Here is a 20,917-nt window from a genome sequence, read left to right on the forward strand (position 1 = left end):
GACTAACACATTTATTTGAACATAAGCTTTCATGAGCTACAGCTCACTTCATCGGATGCATTCAGAAACAGAAACAACAATCCTAGAACTTCTCCTATCTAGGTCAGTATGGAATTACATTGGCAATGCAATGTGAGGAAGCTAGCTCTGATGTTACATACTCATGCTGTCCATGTTCTGTCAATAACTAGGTAAGTCTTCACTCTCCAGGACTGTCAACATAGTATTTTTTTCCATCTCTAAGTACATTATTGAAATATATTATATACCAAAACACCAGATTGACTACAGACATCACACGTAGGAGGATCTGCATTTCTCACTCATATCATAAGTAATGTGGTCACCTTAAACACATATAGATAAAATCACACCACATCATCATGTATCCTCTAGTCTATGTTTATGTGTTTTCTAAAGAAGCTATTGCAAGAGATAAGAGACAGAGAATATATATAGTTGAATTTGGTATCTACTAATACAAAGTCAATTTTAAAAACAAAAATGGGGAAACGGGGGGGAAAGTGAGCTCTCTTTTCTTCCACAACTTAATCAGTAATAAATGATTCTCTGGGGACAGTCACTGTTTGGAAGAAAAGACTTTCTGTATGTACAGGCGATATTATCAAAATTATACACCATTCTTTAAGGATTATGCTAATTCTAACTATGAAAAGTTCTGAAGGGAATGATTCTTCTGAAAATTCTTCTGAAGGAACATCCCTTCAAAAAAGACAGGACCAGATACAAGGTAGAAAGTTACAGATCATGGAATGTCCACTAGTGATATGTAGCATCTTCAAAAGAAGACTCTCCCTGTCTTGGGCATCTCTGAAAGGGATATCCCGAAATGGTGTGAAATTGTTTGAACTGGAGTCACCCCAAGCACTCTGAGATAATGGGAAAAGGCCAATCCCAGCTACACTGAAGCATATCTCCACTACCATTAGGAACTTTTAGAAATGCTGCTAAGTGTCTATTAATAACAAAAATTAGAGGGACATTGATAAGATTTCCCCTTTCTGCCCCAAACTTTCAGAATTAATGAGAGAGTTGGTTTTTGTCCAGTTCAATACTGAACTGCAGCTGCTTGAGTTGCCAGAGTGACTGGTTGGAATTGTACTCGGTTTCTCATGCCCCCATTCTCCTCCTATGGGTATGAAAGGCCCAGAACTACAACTCCCTTGAAGTAGTGCATTGGCTCAGGCAGATGCAGAGATGAAGGTTTACCTGAAACGAAATGTTTTAGTTTGTGTCCATGTCACAGGTCTCTGCGCTTTCAGAGGGAGGATGGGGAGTAACCCCCACGTGCCCACTGCAGAGTCAATACACCCCATCACACAGTCATCGAAACTCTCAGCTGGGACAGACAACCACAATCAGAGACTTCAGCCCTCCGGGTGGGGCAGCACAAATGAACAGTCTATAGCTAGGGTCTCTGTCAGTAATGCCTACCTGCCCATGCAGGGTGGAAGGTAGGGGAACCCAGGTCCAACCTACTCCACCGGGTTCCAAACCAGGGCCCTGTGGAGTCAGCAACTCTCTGTTCCAAGTTCAAGAATCAGCTCCCTGTACATTCCCTGGGTCACTTCCTATCCTTAAGTCCACTTCAGGCCTGTCCTCTCTAGGCAGTGGCATGGCATCTCCATCGGTATCCACAGCTGGTGGGTTGTCCCTAGCATATTCAGGGATATGCACCTCAGTAGTTTGGAGGGCTGACCAGCCTCCTCCTCAGCCAGCCCAGAGTAAGTTGACCAGCTTCCTTTTATCTGCTCCCTCAAGATGGAGCATGTGCAGCAGAGGGGGGCGGCGTGGCCTCTTGGACCCGAAGTGACTGGTTAACCCCCCGCTTACTCAGTGGGGAGTTGATATACCCCAAACCTAGTCACCAAAACCTAAATGCTTTGTTTTGATTTCCACTGAAATAGATTTTTGTCTAGACGAAAATTTCAATTTTCCCATTTTCTGATGGGAAAATATGTCATTCATAGTTTTTGAACCAGCCCTAGCTATGAATCACTTAAACCGCCTCTCAGCAAAATTCATGCAGAATCAGCTCCCCTACTAGGCAGTAAATAAAAGCAAGAGATGAAAAAAAGCTTGCCAACTGTGGGGCTTTGGGGAAGTCATATGGCTTGCAGCTGAGTCTTATTAAACTATAAGCCAGAGTTCAATTCCCAGCATTTCCATAGGTCCTGCTCACATGTGAATTTATGACAATCAAAATGACAACTCTGCAGAGTATTTAAAGAGTAAATTGTATGGCCTGGCAATTCTTCCAGTTTTCAATTTAGTAGCTTTATGTCCCAGGACAAAGCAACCAGATCATCCAGACACCGCATTATGACAGAGGTGGATTGTTTTATGCACTGCATGAGCAATACATCTGATCTTACAAACACAGAAAGATTTTTTTTAAAAAAAGAATAGAGAACAAATTAATATTCGATGCACATTTTATTTTCTTTTTAATCAGATCTCTCTTTTCACCATTAATAAGTTTACAGGGTCTATTTAACTTAACTGTTCAATAGAAATTAAGAGAAGAAATAAAAGAATAATAGTTTCCCCGAATACAGCAAGGTAGTGATTACTGTTAGAGCGAAATGAGATCTCAAAGGTAGAAATATTTGTATGTCATTTTTCCCAAACAGAAAATTTTGTTATAAGATTGCTAAGGTCAAGAGTTTCAGTGGGGCTACAAAAACATTACAGCTTCTTCTTTTGGCTACAGACCCTGTCCAGGTCCTTCATGGCTGATGCTGCTAAACCAATTCTCTTCTACTTTGGAAGTGAATTAAAATAACCTAAATTAAGGCCATTTTATTTCTGAATTAGGGTACTGACATGGGTTTAATGAGATTTAACCAATCCACTTTAAATTCACAGCTTTAGTTAATTCAGATTAATTTTGCTGGATGTCTCTGTATAGACAAGCCCTAAATCAATATTATTGTAAATCAATTCATATTTACCCATGTCTTTACTGATTTTTTAAAATAATTCAATCATTCATGTATACTAAGAAACTGTTTAAACTTCTATTTACAGGAAAACATGTCTAATATTTTTCCATCAAAACTTGTACGGATAAATATTTATAACAATAAAAAAGTATTATCTCTCCACTTTTTTGTAATATATTTTCCTCTTCTCTTCTCCTCCTCTTCTTCATTTTTCTTCTTGTTTGAGTTATTAGTTTTTTCAATCCACCCATTTTTTCCAGGCATCAAAGGATGTTGATGACACTGGAGCCTGAATTGGTTTACTGCCATCCATATAGAGCATCATTGCATACTGCTGACACTGGAATCCATATATATATTTGAGATCCTTAGCTCTGCATATATATCTCAAAGGATCTCAAATATATATATATACTTTACGTGTGAATTCAGCTGTATGTTTAAATATCATAAGGCTAGACAGCACATTGAAATACAACCCTGAGAGTGTGACATGGAGACACACCTGACTGCCACAATTCCTCATGTGTTTTACCCTTGTTCCTGGAGTGTAGTAATTTATTGAGGGCCTCTAGAGCAGTAAGTTACCACTCTGTGCAAGCTCAGATACTCTTGCCAATGAATAGGAGGGAAGGAGCCAATGTTCCACCAATTCCCTATCCACCTGCTTCATGTAGGGAGTAAGCAGCTAACTAGCCCTGATTCAAAGTTTGATTACTCTTTGTGTTATGGGATAGGTGAATGTTTTTACTCCCTTTGATTCTTCTGTAAGGGACAACAGTCCAAGTTACAATCTATCCTGTAGTAAACTTGGCATAAAAATGGAAGAAGAAAGGAATCAGACCCAATTTTTCCCACCCACCCACTTTCAAAACGTTGCAGATAAACCTGATGGTTCATTCACACTCATAGATGAGAATAATAACTTAAGAGTAGATGTGCCATTTCTTTTAGACATTTTCATAACAAGTCAGATGATATATCTGGCTTCTGCTCATGCGTGTAAGGGTGAATTAGGACAAGACACAGATTGGCTTATAAACAGTTAATCATTAAGAGACTGGCTGTGTCTCGGCTTTTCTTCTGCAATATTTCTAAGGCTGTGCCCATTAAATGCAAATGAAGAAGGAAGAGATCTTGGCAGAACAGGAAAAGGGATGCACATTTGATGTTCTCACTGAATTTAAATATTATTTATGGCACACAGCCTGGTCCTTTCTCAGGCTGATTCCATGGCAGAAGTGCTATTTGGCCACTTACTGTTCCACTACATCATTTGCTAAGGAGAATTTTATAGCAGCTTCCCAGGTTTGTTGTACAGATAGCCAGAGACGTCCACTGGCACTAGCCTCTTGATGCTATCCTTGAGCCATTTTTGCATGTGTGATTTTTGGCACTGAGAAATATGCAGAGAGCGATAATGTCTCAAAAATAGATCAATGGGCGCTCTAATGCTCAGGGAACACAGATTGAATCAAGCTATGCACTAATTGCTTTCTGAGATGTTATAACAAGTAAATGGTAATGATTAACTATTGGAGAAGGATATGTGGCTATAGCAGTACTGAAACTTTATTGTTTTACAGTGGGATTATTGACAGAGGTACAAGGGAGTCGTATGACTTGTTAAAGGGCAGTCAGTAATTCAGGTCTCCTGGCCACCTGGTCCTTTGCTCCTTCCAACAGACTTAGTGCCAATGCACTCATGAATCAGTGTCAGTTTTTCCTCTGGGGCACTGAGTCATTCAAAGAAAAGAGAGAGAAAATGAAATCAGTTTAAAATAAATGTATCTTCATCCCAATTATATCTACCAAAGCAGCAGCAGCGGGGCTACAGAGATGGCACTGCCACCAAAAGGAAGGACTGAGGTACTGTCATAAATATAAAGGGAAGGGTAAACATCTTTAAATCCCTCCTGGCCAGAGGAAAAACCCTTTCACCTGTAAAGGGTTAAGAAGCTAAGATAACCTCGCTGGCACCTGGCCAAAATGACCAATGAGGAGACAAGATACTTCAAAGCTGGAGGGGGGCGGAAACAAAGGGTTCTCTCTGTCTGTGTGTTGCTTTTGCCAGGACCAGAGCAGGAACGCAGGTCAGAACTCCTGTAAACAGTTAATAAGCAATCTAGTTAGAGACGCGTTAGATTCTGTTTTGTTTAAATGGCTGATAAAATAAGTTGTGCTGCATGGAATGTACATTCCTGGTTTTGTGTCTTTTTGTAACTTAAGGTTTTGCCTAGAGGGATTCTCTAAGTGTTGAATCTGATCACCCTGTAAGGTATTTACAATCCTGATTTTAGAGAGGTGATTCTTTTACTTTTTCTTTAATAAAAATTCTTCTTTTAAGAACCTGATTGCTTTTTCATTGTTCTTAAGATCCAAGGGTTTGGGTCTGTGTTCACCTATGCAAATTGGTGAGGATTTTTATCAAGCCTTCCCCAGAAAAGGGGGTGTAGGGCTTGGGGGGATTTTGAGGGGGGGGAGATGTTTCCAAGTGGGCTCTTTCCCTGTTATTTTTGTTAGACGCTTGGTGGTGGCAGCAATAAGGTCCAGGGACACAAGGAAAAATAGTTCATACCTTGGGGAAGTTTTAACCTAAGCTGGTAAAAATAAGCTTAGGGGGGGTTTCATGCAGGTCCCCACATCTGTACCCTAGAGTTCAGAGTGGGGAAGGAAGCTTGACAGGGACTCTTTTGAAAATGTCCTTAATTAAGGAGCACATGAAGTTATGCAGCATTTCAGAGCTCAGAGCCACTACTGAATCTGTTATTGACAGAGACAGATCCTCAGCTGATGTCAAATCATGGTGGCTTCATTAGGATAAACCTCAGTGAATCTTCATAGAATTCTGCAGCTAAGAGAAGAAAACTATACTTTTTTGTCCATTTTTCTGTTTACTAAAAGCTCAGTTTTCCAGCAAGCATTTAAAAAAGATCATAATATTTTTTTTCATTTCCCTGCTTCTCAATTGCCTACAGAACATTTATATAAACTAGAAATGTAGTGACATTTCCTAGCTGCCTTATTTTTTACAGGATTCTATTCTTGCAATCAATGCATTGACACTAATACACTGGAGAACACTGAGAAGATAATCTTCTGGCATCAGCCAAATCACGACAGCTGGAATCACTGATGGGAGATGCCTTTGAGAGCACAAGGTGAAAAGCATCTGTTTTTCTTCTCATATGATTCATAACTTCTTTAATGGTACCTTACAGGAATGTCTGGTGCAGAGAAGAATGTCCAGCATTAAATTACCTTCTACTTCATGACAGTGGATTCTGAGTGCAACAATCAATCCTTTTTGTAGAATTTTCCCTTTCCCATCTCTGTCTTTCCGATAGTGATGGATTAGACCAGGGCTGAACACAGATCATATGATCTCAGGAACAGAACATTTTCTGAGGGGGGGGGGGAGTCTCACGCATTATGACTACATTCTGCTTTCCCTGGAAATACATGAGCAGATTTCCCGCCCCCCCCCCATTTCTAATGATATCACAACATGTGATAATTTCCCCTTCTCAGAAAAGCAGATTAGGGACTTGTGTTCTGCATCATTCCCAAACACATTTTGCCATAATCTATGCATGTTTATTGGAATTCACTTGACATTTCTCACAGTTGATCTTTTTCTTTGTTTTTGATACCAGAATATTAACTGATGTCTCTCTTCCTTATGCAGACTTTTCACAGTAAAGGCCTATCGCAGTTCTGGAATATAAAAAAAACCCAACCGGTTATGCTGTTCCTTCTAGAATATACAATTTACAGTATTAGGCTGAGAGCTGCTGTGATTAATGGTAGAAATAAGAAACCATGTTATGATTTCATATATACAAAAAAGGTAATATTATTTTATTTATCATTAATACCTAGGCACTGTCATATTACTGCCTTTGGCTGTAATATGGTGATGTTAATGCCACATGCTGATATAAATGCCCCATATCAACTGATTTGAAAAATTGTGCTCCTGGAGATGACAGTGTGCATATTATACTTGAAAATGGTATATTGAAGCTTATCGGTCATACTGACAGCAGTGACATCTTTATTGATGACAGAATATAGACATATATATTGTATGGTTGTCCAATTAGGAATTCATCAAGACCTTTCTCACTTTTGCTATCTGATTCAGTGCAAGATGAAATATAAATGTTCTTTTTATTCCAGCTATATCTCTTAACATTTCATAATTTTTTTTATGGTTTATATTCTTTAAGTGAAAGAAGTATCTAGATATGTGTTGTAGCCCCCATTTAATCAAACTGTTAAATTATCCTTTGCTGCACTGGATGTTGAATTATTGTTTTCTGCCATCGTCCTTGATCCTCCTCGAATATTAACTCTCACTTGGGAAGACCGACTGGGTTTTCAACATACCCTGATGTCATTTCTCAGCTTGTTCTTCCCTAACACAGATTGCTTCTGCCTGAGACCAACTATGACAGATAGTCTGTGTGTTAGAGAGTAATCATCACAAGCCCATTAGCTGGAGCCATTCTGTCTTTTGTCCCAAAGCAAGTTTATGCTGCAGTGCCATCATCTACAAAGAGGGAGGAGGGAGACTCCCTCTGGAACCCCATCATTTCTGCTTGGTGCTCAGCCAGCAAAGGTCACTCTCATCATGACAATATGTTCACACTGTTTGCTAACGGGCCTTCAAAGCCCTAGTTAGTTTAGATACAGAAAGAAAAGGTGTCAGAATCAGACATGTAGCCTGTGCATTAGCTTATGGGTTACATAATGAGCCCAAAGCTAGCTTACAAGCATTAAGATAAGCTATACGGCAGAAATTCAAGAAGTCTACAGGCCTCAATCTGTGAGATAGTAGCTTAAATAGTTCACATAAGGATATGAGGCCTGTGAACTTTGACATGTGTAGTTCAGCAAATTGTTTAGTGTAACATAAATAAGTTAAAGAAAAGGAGGACTTGTGGCACCTTAGAGACTAACCAATTTAGTTGAGCATAAGCTTTCGTGAGCTACAGCTGTAGCTCACGAAAGCTTATGCTCAACTAAATTGGTTAGTCTCTAAGGTGCCACAAGTCCTCCTTTTCTTTTTGCGAAATCAGACTAACACGGCTGCTACTCTGAAACCTGTCATAAATAAGTCAATTAGCAGTGACCCTAAGTCAGAGGATGGCATAAGACATAATTTTGCAATAAACGATTCTCTTAAAATTCTGCAGAATGCTAACAGGTAACAGCAAAATTTAGCTGATACCAGTTTGGAGTATTTGGGGATAGGGACATCAGCAGATGCTTAACCACACAATTGTTATAGTATCTAATTGGCATACATGGTAATAAATTCAATATAATTCATATACAAACCTATAGAATAAGAACACCCCAACATTATTAGGGTGACAAAGTTAGCTTTGGGCAAAGGAGGCTGAACATGCTTATGAATATTCATGGAAGCAATCAAATAATAAGCCTGACCATTAGCTAGGCCAGCAAGAGCTTGATCCTGGGAATCATCTGGCATGTCAGAAAGAGTATTGGATTCCTGTGAACTGCCACCTGTCTTACTACTTCTAAGTTTCCATAAGAATAGTGGTGAGAATTCATATGATATGAGACCAGACATCAAATTATTATTGCATTATTCAAACTTTCTTGTCTGTATTGGAACATTTCTGTGTTTAGTAAAAAGAGCAAAAGTGTGACTGTTGCAACCATGCACCTCAGGTTTCCCAGTTGAACAATAATCCTGATAATACTGAGCCCAATCTTGGGACAAGAACCTACCAAATCTCAGAATGTTAATTTGTAATTCTTAAGTAATCAGTATCATAATATACAATCAACAGGCTCCACAGCCAGATTTTCAAAAGCGTCCAGAAGAACAATAAGAAAAGGAGTACTTGTGGCACCTTAGAGACTAACCAATTTATTTGAGCATAAGCTTTTGTGAGCTTCAGCTCACTTGCAGTTGATAGATTTCCACTCCATACGGGTAAATGCAGTGCCTTGCATAATGACAGGTTTCAGAGTAGAAGAAGAACAATAGGAGTTGCTGGGATGCCAAGTGCTTTTTAGAATTCGGCTCCTCATGTCTCGGATGGAAACATGCAGAGTACCATTCCCACTGGGCCATATTGTAATGGAAGCAAGGGAGATCTGTTCTGTAATGCATCATTGTAGATCTTTGGAGGCAGAAACAGAAGAGAAATCCTCAAACTTTGCAACTCAGCCAGGTCCAAATTGAATTATGGTTATTTAAGCAACTTGTCCTTTGTTTTCATTTTTAAAGTAATTTTGTTTTAGCAATTTTAATTGGACACCAAGGAGAAATGAAGGACCTACTGATCTGAAATGTGATAATTATCATTGCCATATGCTCACAGGCATGTTTTCTTGAAGGGAAAATACTGACTTATGCTAGGAGTTACTGTTATCTCTGAGCATTTCCAGGCAATTGTTTCTATAGACACAGCAAGGAAAAGTGACTACCCAAAATAGCACCTTGCCACTACTGGCATTGTCTAGGCTGATTAGGCAGGGATTTCATTTCAGTACATCACCAACAAACAACAGTGCCTTGTCTTTGCAATTTGTGACCCTTTACTGTATATTATAATGAGGTTTCATCACTGCTATAGGCTAATGGCCAAGAACAAAATTCAGTCAGGACTGAAAAGATAATAAAGGAAAGAGGGAAGTCATAAAGGAATAGGTAAATTGACCAGTCACTTGTATGAAACTTCTTGTTTTATGCTATTTCCACCATTTATTTTGTTTTGAGAGTCCCTATCTACATATAACATTTCTGCCTGCTGGATGACTGCAGGTCCAGGAGCGTGAGGGAAATCATCAGGACATTCCATAATTGGTTTCTAAAATACAGCATCTTCCCCCCCAGTTAACAAGGAAGAAGGGAATTGGGGACCTAGTGACTAGAGCCACGGCACAGAGCATGAAGAGCATACCTGGCTCAGCTCTGAGTGCCCTGAAATATACTCTTTTATTCTGACACTACTGTCTGCAAAGCAAGAGTGAATGGGAAACGATTGGAAATGGAAAATTATTGCAGACATTACAGTTACCAATTAAAGAGTTAAATGTGGTAGATCTGGTCCTCAGTCTCATTTAGACAGTGCAAAGTAGCCCTAGAGTTACTTAACTGGACCTTTTTGAGGATTCCTGCATTGGGAAATTCTCAGGTGACATAGAAACACCATAGTGGCTCTTCTACCACCCCCATTCTTGGACTCTAACACATATTGGGTAACAAAGGAAAGGGGCTGTAGCTTAGGATGGGAGCCCTAGGCAGCTGACAGAAGTTACAGAAGCTTTGAAGCTTCTCTAACTTATGTTGGGGAACCAGGCTGGTATAAACCAGCCTGAGGATTTAGAGAAACAGTCCATCTGCATCCCCCTTTACTCTCTGCAGTCTTGCTATGGGTATGTATGGACTGGACTAGATGGTTCTCGTTAGTTATTGCAATAATGCAAACTTTTATATATATATATATATATATATATATATATATATATATATATATGTGTGTGTGTGTACACATATTATGTATCCACAGACGACATATTGTGAAAGGGCATATAAAGTGATTCTATTGTCAGCTCTTTCATTAACATATCAACAACAGTTTAACTGAAAGATTTTATCAATTTTATTTTTTTCTTCCCTATACTCAAATAGTATGGCCTTTTCTTCCAGATTCAAACCTCACAATAGTGATTCATCCCTTCCAGATCTCACAGAGGTGATCCATGCCTTTAATCTCTCAACTGGATGGAATCTCCATCATTTGAAGTCTTTAAATCAAGACTGAATATGTTTCTAAAACATATGCTCTAGTTTAATGACACGCTATTGGGTTTGATACAGGAATTGGTGGGTGAAATTCTATGGCCTGTGTTATGCAGGAGGTCAGACCAGTTGATCCCAATAGTTCTTTTTAGCCTTAATATCTACAGATCTATGAAAATGGACCAATGTAATGTGCATTACTATAATCTATCTTTGAAAAAGCAGTTGTACCCTACCTCTCTTGCAGAAAACTAGAGCCTGTCCTCAAGGGCCATGGCTCCTGAGTCAGTGATGTCTATACTATGCCACCTGTAGCACTTGATATCCAAAAAGTGTACATTAAGGTCTTGCTATATCAGCTATTAGTCTTAAGCAATATGAGACCAAGTGCCTTTATGTCAGTTACAATCAGTGGTAATAAAGTTGATTGCCCCTTGATATTACCTCAAGAAGACAGGAAGGAGCCCCCTTCTCCATAAAGCATGATTCAGTCTGGACTCTCTCTCTCTTTGAATATAAGAGGAAAACTTATTTTGTGGTTAATTCACTGGCATGAGACTCTGGAGAACGATGTTCAATTCCTAGTTCTGCCAGAAGACGCTCTGTGTAACCTTAGGAAAGTAGCTGTGCCTTAATCCCCCATATGTAAAATTGGAGATGATAATACTTCCCTTCTCTCACCCTTTGTCTACTGTAAATTCTTCAGGGCAGGAGCTGATTCTTATACAGTATTTATTCAATGCCTGGCATGATGGAGCCCCAGTCTTGGGTGGGGCTTCTAGGCACTAGTGTCATACAAATAATAAATAAGCATCAGTACATCTCTGGAATCCTTCCAGCTGAGCTGCTTTCATGTTCTCTTTAGTTAATATTTGTTGGAAAGGTGCTTTTTTATATTGTATGCTGGGGGCAGATGGCACCAGGATAGGTTATATGATGTTTTCATTTTTCTCCTACATTCACTCTGGTAATTAATGTGCTAGTTACCATTTTATTTATTACGTGTGTAGGTTCTAATTATATTGTGTTAGACACCCAGAGGCATTTGTGCATGGGGTATTTTATAAATAAATGCAGCATGTATTGTTATTATTGCTACTCCACAGGCTTTCTGGTTCCTGGAACATCAATCAAAACTTGAACAACAAGGCATAAATGTTGCTTAAATCTCCTCTGGTGCTGATATGTCTATTGTCATTGAAGAATTGTTCAGCAAAAGACCTGCTGCAGAAAAACACGATTAAAGATGAAAAAATTCAGTGTAATGAAACCAGTTGCTAAAAATATAAATAAAATACATAATAAAATACTACTACTAATAATAATAAGGCTCAATATTCCTTCTTCATTTTCTTCTTCTAGAATCATTATCTCACAAGAAAAGGCTGCGTTAAAACCCTACTCTCACTAACATTATTTGGGACATCTCTCTGTGTGATCAAAGGAGGAACTTGAATTGAATCCCTCAGTTTCTATGGGAGGGGAATCTTCACAAAGGATCCTTATCTGTAAAATTTCCTCATATTTGTTAATCTTCCAACATTTTGTAAAGCCTATATTTTTTTCTCAAACATTCGGAGAGGAGATCTGCTGAACGGTAAGAGAGGCAAGGCCTGATTAGTTGTTGTATAATGAGTACATCTATGTTTGTTATACCCGTAGCTATGGAGAGGTTTGGGCTGAATATGAATCTATTTAAGTTCTAAAATGTAACAAATATTTTCCGCCTCTAGCTTCCATAATATGTAACTACAGTAGGTAAGCAGTGAGGCAGTATAGGGTAGAAATATGGGATGGATTCTGTCCCTGGCTTGCTTGTTGGGTGACCAAGTCCAAGCCCAAGCATTCAGTGGAATTTAGGAGCCTAAATACAGGATCTGTGTTTTGGTTTCCCCATTCATAACAAGGGGATAAAGATATTTTCCTCCTTTGTGAAGCACTGTGGTGAGATCAACAAGATTACGTAGACACATTAGCCTTGAATCCTCAGAAATATTTAGGCACCTAACTCCCATTGATTTCAATGGAAGTAAGGAGCCTAAGTCCTGTTTTTAGGCACCATTTTGATCCACAAAACTCCCACTCGCTGCTTCCTTACCCTGAAGCATTTCAAGTTGCTTGCTGTCTATGTTTTTTGCAGTAACAGTTGTGCCTATGTTTCTGCTTCTGAGCATGTGCACTGCTGCCTTCCTCTGTGTGCCCGAGCATCTGTCTCCTACCTATGCCCCAGAGCAATTCATGAGCCATGGGAAAATCGGTGTTCAACCACTTAAGGCATGTGTGGGGCCCAATCCTGTCAGCATACTCAAAGGCCACCTAACTCTAGACAGAAGAGATAGAGGGTAGGGAGAAAGGGCCCTCCCTTATAACCTTTGCCTAGTGGGTAAAGTACTCACCCAGGATGTTCAAATCCCCCTTCTGCATGAAAAAGAGAAAGGATTTGACTAGAGACCTACTACCTCTCAGGTAAGTGTCCTAACCACTAGGCTATGGAATATTCTGCTCTCGGTCTCTCTCGAGCTGTCTTATAAAAGTTGTTTCCTTTCATTTATTGCACCTCTATTTTTCCCCTACTCTTAATTTGTTCTTTGATGTTAATTAAGCTCTCCCGGCACAGAGAGGCTTCAACTCCAGTAAGTTTTGCCCAAACTCTAATTAAGTCATAATTTAAAATTTAAAAGAAAACAAACTGTTTCATATTGGAAGCTTCTGCTTGAAAGATGCAGTATGAAAAGATGCATATTTCACTGAAGAACTTATCTTCATTAACAAATACTAGTGTATACAGAAAGCTGCCCATACAATATAACATTGATCTCTCCTGAGGGGAGGGGGGAAATAATCCTACTGGATTTTATTAATATATTGCAAGGTTTTTTCATTCTGTTTGAATACTAAAACTCTAATATTTTTATATGTATAAATAATTCAGCAAATTTGAGTAGAAAATCAGGGCTTAAAAATGCTTAACTTGAATGTAGGCAAGAAAAGAATGAATTCCTCATGGCTGTATGTTGTTGTGAAGGAAATAAAGTTGAATGAGTCAAACAGAGTAAGAGATGTCAAGAGTCAAGCTAGAATGTCAGGATAAGGCATTGAGTGAATGACAATGCATGGAACTTTAAAAGGAGATGGTGTGATTAGAATCTATAAGAAGTAGTGTTGATGCAGGAGAGAATCACTCCTATGTATTTTTTTCTTCATTTTTACTGTTTCCTGATGCTGAATGTTAGAGATATGTGTCTTTCTTGAGACTGGGAGTGAACTAGAAATAACCAATTAAAACAAAGTTAAATTAAAAAGAAAATATAAAGCCAAGACATCAAACAGACTAACTTGTATGTGCATTCCCTCTGAGCTAATATAATTGCTGGATGTTTGCGGATCATATTAGATCTTGGCCCTGGAGCAGCTGCAGTTATTGTTTCTTACACTCTACCATTCATAGGAGAACAATTCGTTCATTCTTAGGATGCCATGGCCTGTTTATCTAAGGTGGGGGGTCTTATCTCATTTTTTCCCATTCTTCCTTCTCTCTCTCTCACAAACACACACACACACACACGCACACACACAGAAACAGACCTATTTGGTATGCCTACAGCAGCATTAAGGTTTGTCATGGCCAGATGTAGGAACTTATATTTCTCTGCTGTTGCTATTGCTATTCACATCTAGTGAAATACTGAACCACCATCATTCTGTTTGCACCAATGAATCTCGACAGCTCTAATATAAGAAGCTTCTCCAAGGAAATTGCTGCACATTTCTTTGCTCCTCTGTTGAAAGAGTGCATGATTTTATTTTGATATATTTTATGAGAGCTCTTTGAAATCTAGTACTAATCTGCTAACAGGGATAAGTAGCAATAGAATAAAGTCTTAACCTTCACTCCTGATGACCTATTGCAGGTTTGATTCTTGATTAGTCACAAGCAAAATTGATTTGATCTTTGCATTCTAGGCCTAAAAATACATTTGTGACATTTGCCCACATATGAAATGACTAAGCACTTTGGCAGGTTAATAGTCTAAGTCTGAGAGGCCCAGGATGGGGATAGCAAAGGGGTACGAGTGAGCTGTGAAAGGAAGTGAGCACAGTTACTGTTTGCTTTAGTCTCTTCTTTCAATGAGCACCAAATTCACACAATAAAATATTGGATATTAACTTTTAGAGTATCTAATTCAGTTACATTTCCTGCTTAATGCCCTACTTTCTGATTTTCCCCACACCAACTGCCTCCCCACCTATTTGCAATTGTGTAAAATGCCTGAGACAGCTTCATCAGTTCTTTACATGGAAGACTAATATTAGGAAAGTAAGCATTTTTAATTTGCAACTGTGATGCATTGTGTGTATCTTCATAAAGTTAATCACATCTTCTAAATAATTTAATCTTCTTTCCTCCATCTATCCCTCGCTCTGTCTCCCTGCTGTCCTGCAAGTGCTTTTCTGTTTGTTCTTGTCTCTTCCTCTTCCCGTCACGTTTTCCCATTGCTTGAACCTCTTATCTCCTTTGTATGCTTCATATTCACTTGTTTTCTTTCCCCCTGGATGTTCTGTTATGTTCACAGCACATATATGGAAAAAAATAGGTACAAGATAAATATCCTTGTTGGGAAGTAGCAATTTAGCACTACTTGATTTTGTAGAATTCAACACACAAAACCCCCAAAACAGAGCGAAAACAGTTTTCTCTCTAAGGCAATGAGGCACAAGTCACCCCTCCCTTGCTTTACGCTGTGTTACCTCTACACTTTTCATAGATATAAGTTCTGCCTTAAGCATCAATGTATAAGTGTTTAATTAATAAGGCAGATGATGGTACCTTCAAGCATGCTCATCTTTACTGAAACAGTGCATAATATTTGCATACCATACCTAGTCTTTATGGAAACCGAAGCTTGCAGCTAATGATACGAGCGGTTTCAAGATCAATTCTTCAAACCATACTACTTATAGATTAGCTGTTTATCTATTATGACTTCTCCCTTTTACATGACAATTACTCACGTCTCCTGTGTTTGATGCATGTTGCAAATTTCCAAGCACATATTGCAATATCCAAACTTTCCCTAATAATGCGGTCAGTACATCTTGCGGTTAGAACACTTGTTCTGATAACCAGGATATTATGCTATTAAGAAACTAAACTCTCCACTCTCACTAAAGTAAAATTTCCACTCTTACTAAAAGTTACACAATTTAACATTATTATTACAAAGTATTCTTTAAGATTGCAAGGGGTTTGGTTCATTGGACAATAGGGCTTTACTTAGCAATAGGCCCTTGGGGCCTAACAGTCAACAGCTGTTTTTTTCCAGAATGACTCTGTTCTCACCTTTGTCACAGAGGCCCCTAGTCTGCAGACAGCATGAGGAACCACCCTTCTCACTTAAAGTGATAGCTTATAATTCCAACAGAATCATTGATCGCCCCCCAACAGACACATTCCTATCTCATTTGTGACTGGCAGAGCCAGTCTCACTGGGCACTTATGTATCTGAGGTCAGCCTCTGTTTCCACTGCTCCTCTGTAACCCTGAGTAGAGACACTAAGGGTGACCACTCCTCCTTGTTTCCAAATGCTTCCACAGACCTCCAGTAAAGCAAAGTGGAAACAAGGAGGAAGAATCAGCACAATGTGACTAGTCAGTTCTCTATGGACAAGATTTTGGAACGTGTTTTAAATATTCTTCACTCACATGTAATTTAAAAATATCCCACGTGGCCTAGATGATGTTTGCTTGTCTGACCATTATATTCAGTAATGGACAGTAATTATAATGTTAACATATTATTTAAAATCTCATTTATATAGTATTATATATCTTTATGTGCTATGCAATCACACTATCTGACCTAAAAAGCTTACAGATTGTAGACCTGCAGGCTTTCAAGTGTCTACCTTTTCTTTTAACTGGAACCTTAACATTGCATTTCTATGCTTTACTGCAATGTTCATTTATAATGTTTTCCAAAAAGGTTACTATTATATCGTCTCAGCCTTAATTCCTGATTAAAAAAGTTTCTTCTTTCTTGGAACTATCACATAGTTTCATACAAACTTGTGCTATCATTTTCTATTCTAATAAATCAGGAAGGTCACATTATGGAAATTTGTTATTTATATGGCAATCTAGTCAAGAAATACTGTGTTGGTTTAGTCCCTTTCCTCAGCTAAAGCTAACATAAAATTGGGTGAGAGAGGGTATTTTATTATTTACATGAATATGAAACTATTTCTATAAAAGCACTGTCAAAGCTGATTATTCTCATTAGCTCTTAACCTGTTTTTTCCAGGTAACTTAGTCAGACAGTTAAACATAACGTACTGAACATTATAATAATGTATATTTATATGGTCTATTACTGAAACACCATGTGGTTGGATGCAAATCAGATTCACATTGCAGTGAACGTGACTGAATAGTGCAGTGTCATCAAAACGTTGTGCTGATTATTGATTGGGGAAGAGTTTTGTATGTGAATTGGATGTATAATACATGAAAGTGAGATGCAGTCAGAACTGTGACGTAGCTTAGCTTTGGAAATATGGAAACTTTCAGGACAGAGAATGACATATCAGATATGCTTGGAATTGTTTGATAATTAGGATTCAAATTCTTTGTAGTTGTTTTTTGTGTGAGGTGGCCACTTGACTTGAGTAGCCTCTGAGGTGCTCAAAAGTATTTAGGTATCTAGCTCCTACTGATTTTAGTGGGAGTTAGGCACTGTTCTGATAACTAGTCCTAAAAATTTACCCAATTGTGAGCTCAACTATTTGAAATAAGAGAAACTTCATAAATTTGTTACAGTAACCTGTATGTTGATGCGGAAAAGTACGAAAGGGAGACAAAATAATTGAATTAGTCCAAACAAAAAAATCATGGACAGTAGAAAGATTATGCCTGGCAAACAAGAGAAGTGAGGGACCAGAAATCAATGGAGTAAAACTGGTATGTCAGAAATTGGGCCTAACTGTGGATAAAATAATGAGAGGGTGGACTATTTTACCCTCAGTCCCCTTTTGGGATCCTTGAAATAAAAGACTGGGGGCTGGGGGTGTAAGGGGGAAGACAGCCTGATAGGTGCAAATGTAACAATTGCTGGCTGAGAGACAGGTGGACCAGAAGGAGCAAGCTTCAACATCATGGCTGCCATTATCTCCTGAGACCCCATAATCCAAGAGTACAAAGTTGGGCCTTCGTCATCCAGATCCTGAATGATGTCCTGACCAGACTGAGCCAGAGAGAGAAACCCTGATGATATCACCAGCTCCACTGGTTTGGCTAAATCCTGAACACACCTGGGGTGTGAGAGTTGGTTTTCTCCCATCTCCCATGCCTGTGTTTCTCCAACATTAAGGTTGCAAGTGAAAGTCAACACCAGAGACAAGAGGCATTCTCAAAGGCCTCAGGTTAGATAGGAAAGAAAAGACCTAGCTTAAGGATCCCGCTGGTGATTAAGCACCAAGCAGCTTGGCAGTGACATGACTTAGGCAGCTTTGCGCATATCCACCAGCAGAAATTTAGGCACCATGTGGACCTTATCTGTGGAAACTTAGATCCCTAGGGAATTTAGGCACCTACAGGGCTAGGCAGCAGCTGAATAGGGATCAGGATCTAAAGTTTGGACTTAGACGTCTAAAATGGCAGTTGCCTAAATTCCTTTGTGGATCTAGCCCTAAATCTCTTTGAAAGTCAATGGGACTTAGACTTGTCACTTCGCTACTTTTTGAAAAATTGACCTTTACCTGAAAAGTTAGTGTTAATTGAAAACACAGACAAAAGGCCTGTGATATCACATTCAATTATCAGCCTCAGCTACAGAGAAAATAGCTTGCATAATTCAATTGATGTCAAATTCTGAACAGTTTATGGCTGTTTGTAATACATAGCGGAAATAAAATAAAAGTATAGTCAACTGAAAAAGATTAAATTTGCTTTAAAAATATTTGTAGTTATACTTTGCTGATGATTTAAAATAGAAAATTAGAAAGGAGCTTTAAACCAGGAAGTTTAAGTCCTTGAGGTTGTTATTAATGTATGATATATTTAAGAATGTGTGAGTAAGGACAACAATGATAATTATTACCATGGAAGTGAATTTTGATTAAATGACACTTAAGTGCAGTAACTAACATTCATTATTCAAAATATTTAATTGTCTAACTTTAAAGTAAGTTTTTGATTAAACTGTCACATAGAAGTCATCTAAAACTTGATTGGCATGTAACGAGGTCTTATATAAAATGAGCCATTATTGATAACAAAACAATAACAATCCTAACAATAATGATAACAAAATCATCTTCCCAGAACAAGGAGTAAGATAAGATTGTTACTTTGTTTTAAAAATTTGTTTGTTATTGTGAATTGAAATAATTAGGTTTGATTATCTGTTCTTGATAAAACTTTGACTGTGCCATCTTGTTAAATGTATGTGTTTGATTTTGTTCTTACTATCATATAACAATCTACATTTATTTTTTTAATTTACAATTCATTTAATTTCAGCCAATAATATTGATTTCTTCAACAGACTTGAAGAAGAGCATTATAAAATATTAATTATTAATTTTTCATATTCTCAGTCATGTTATACAGTGATAATCTTTGTACAAAATAGACCTTGTGTGGTATCATTTGAAAACTATTAACTCACTGGTCAATCATACCATGGTCAACTGTACGTAGCAACATTATATGTAAAGTTCTGAATTCCCCCAGTGTGATGTTACTTGTTCTAAACCAGACAGCAGTGTTACCTGTTCTAAACCAGACCAGCCTAGGCAAAAGTTGTTAAACAGGCTTATCCTAAACAAAAGAATGTGTGTTTATCCCAATTTACATCTAAGTCATAAACACAACTATAATGACAATGGGGCAGGGAGATATTGAACAATTTGTATGTTAGCAAACACAAGTGGAAGGGGAGCATGGAGTCTCCTTCACCACCGAACTCCATGTTGCCTTCCTCACTACTTGAATAACCTTTACTTTGAGGGGTAACCTTCAGAAGAATCCATTTCAAAAGTTCACTGGGCTGTAAAAGAAAAAGGCAGAAAACCTCAGCTTATCTCTTTCATTTCAGATGATGATGGAACCAGAACTTTTGGAACTCTGGGAGAGATCCTGATCAAGAAGAGGGTTAGCCACCACCTTGCTGGAAGACTGTGGGTGATAAAAGCTATCTTGAACAAAGCCTTGACCCAAACCTTAATAGATTAAGACTTTCAGATGTGTGCTTGATTTCCTTGTAACCATTTCTAATTTTAATGCTTATACTTGAACTCACTGAAAATCTTATTTTCTTTAATTAATAGACTTGTTTTACTATTAATCTAAACCCAAAGTGCTGTGTTTGTACTAAAGTGAATGTCAGCTCCAGTTATTGTGGCAAGCTGGTGGGTTTTGTCTCCTTAAAGGAGCAAACAGATCTTATTATTCATCTGAATGTTGCAAGAGAGGGTTGGATATATTGGAGAAGTTTGGGACTGGTGGTGTGTTGGGGATCAAGTGCTAACATTAACCAAATTTAGCAAAGACATAAGTGTGTTTGAGATCACAGGCGGCAAGCTGTTGGATTCCAAGTGGTCGAATCAGAGCTGTAAAACATACAGAACAGGACGTGCATACTCACTGTGTGTATGTCCCAAGCAGGGAGCCCAAGCAGAAGCATTTTGGGGTACTCAAGGTTATGATACAAGTGGTGACACAACCTCTCACTTGTCTGAATTGGGCCTCAAAATGTGACACCTTAATCACCCCCCCCTCTAGTTGTGGTTCCTGGAGGACCAGTGATAACCTCACTTCCCCCCACCTCCTGGAGTTGTCTACAATTCCTGCCCCACAGTGATAAATAAACATTATACAGTATGGCCCCCAAAGATATTACATCTATAGTACAAACCCAATACTATAAATGGCTATATACCAATACAAGAAGCTTAACAGCAAAACAGATGAGATGTGATGCCTGGCAATGAAAGGAGAACTAAAAAATAACTGACATTTCTGAAATATGGTTGAATGATTGTTGGAGGCTTCTTTTCAGGAGCCCCAATCCTACTGCTGTTCCACAGTGTGGCTCCATATTAACTGAAACTTGAACAAATATTGAAATACTGTACACATAGTACCTAGATGCTAAAGTGATGG

The sequence above is a fragment of the Natator depressus genome, chromosome 8 (assembly GCF_965152275.1).
Source record: "Natator depressus isolate rNatDep1 chromosome 8, rNatDep2.hap1, whole genome shotgun sequence".
NCBI classification, from domain to species: domain Eukaryota; kingdom Metazoa; phylum Chordata; order Testudines; family Cheloniidae; genus Natator; species Natator depressus.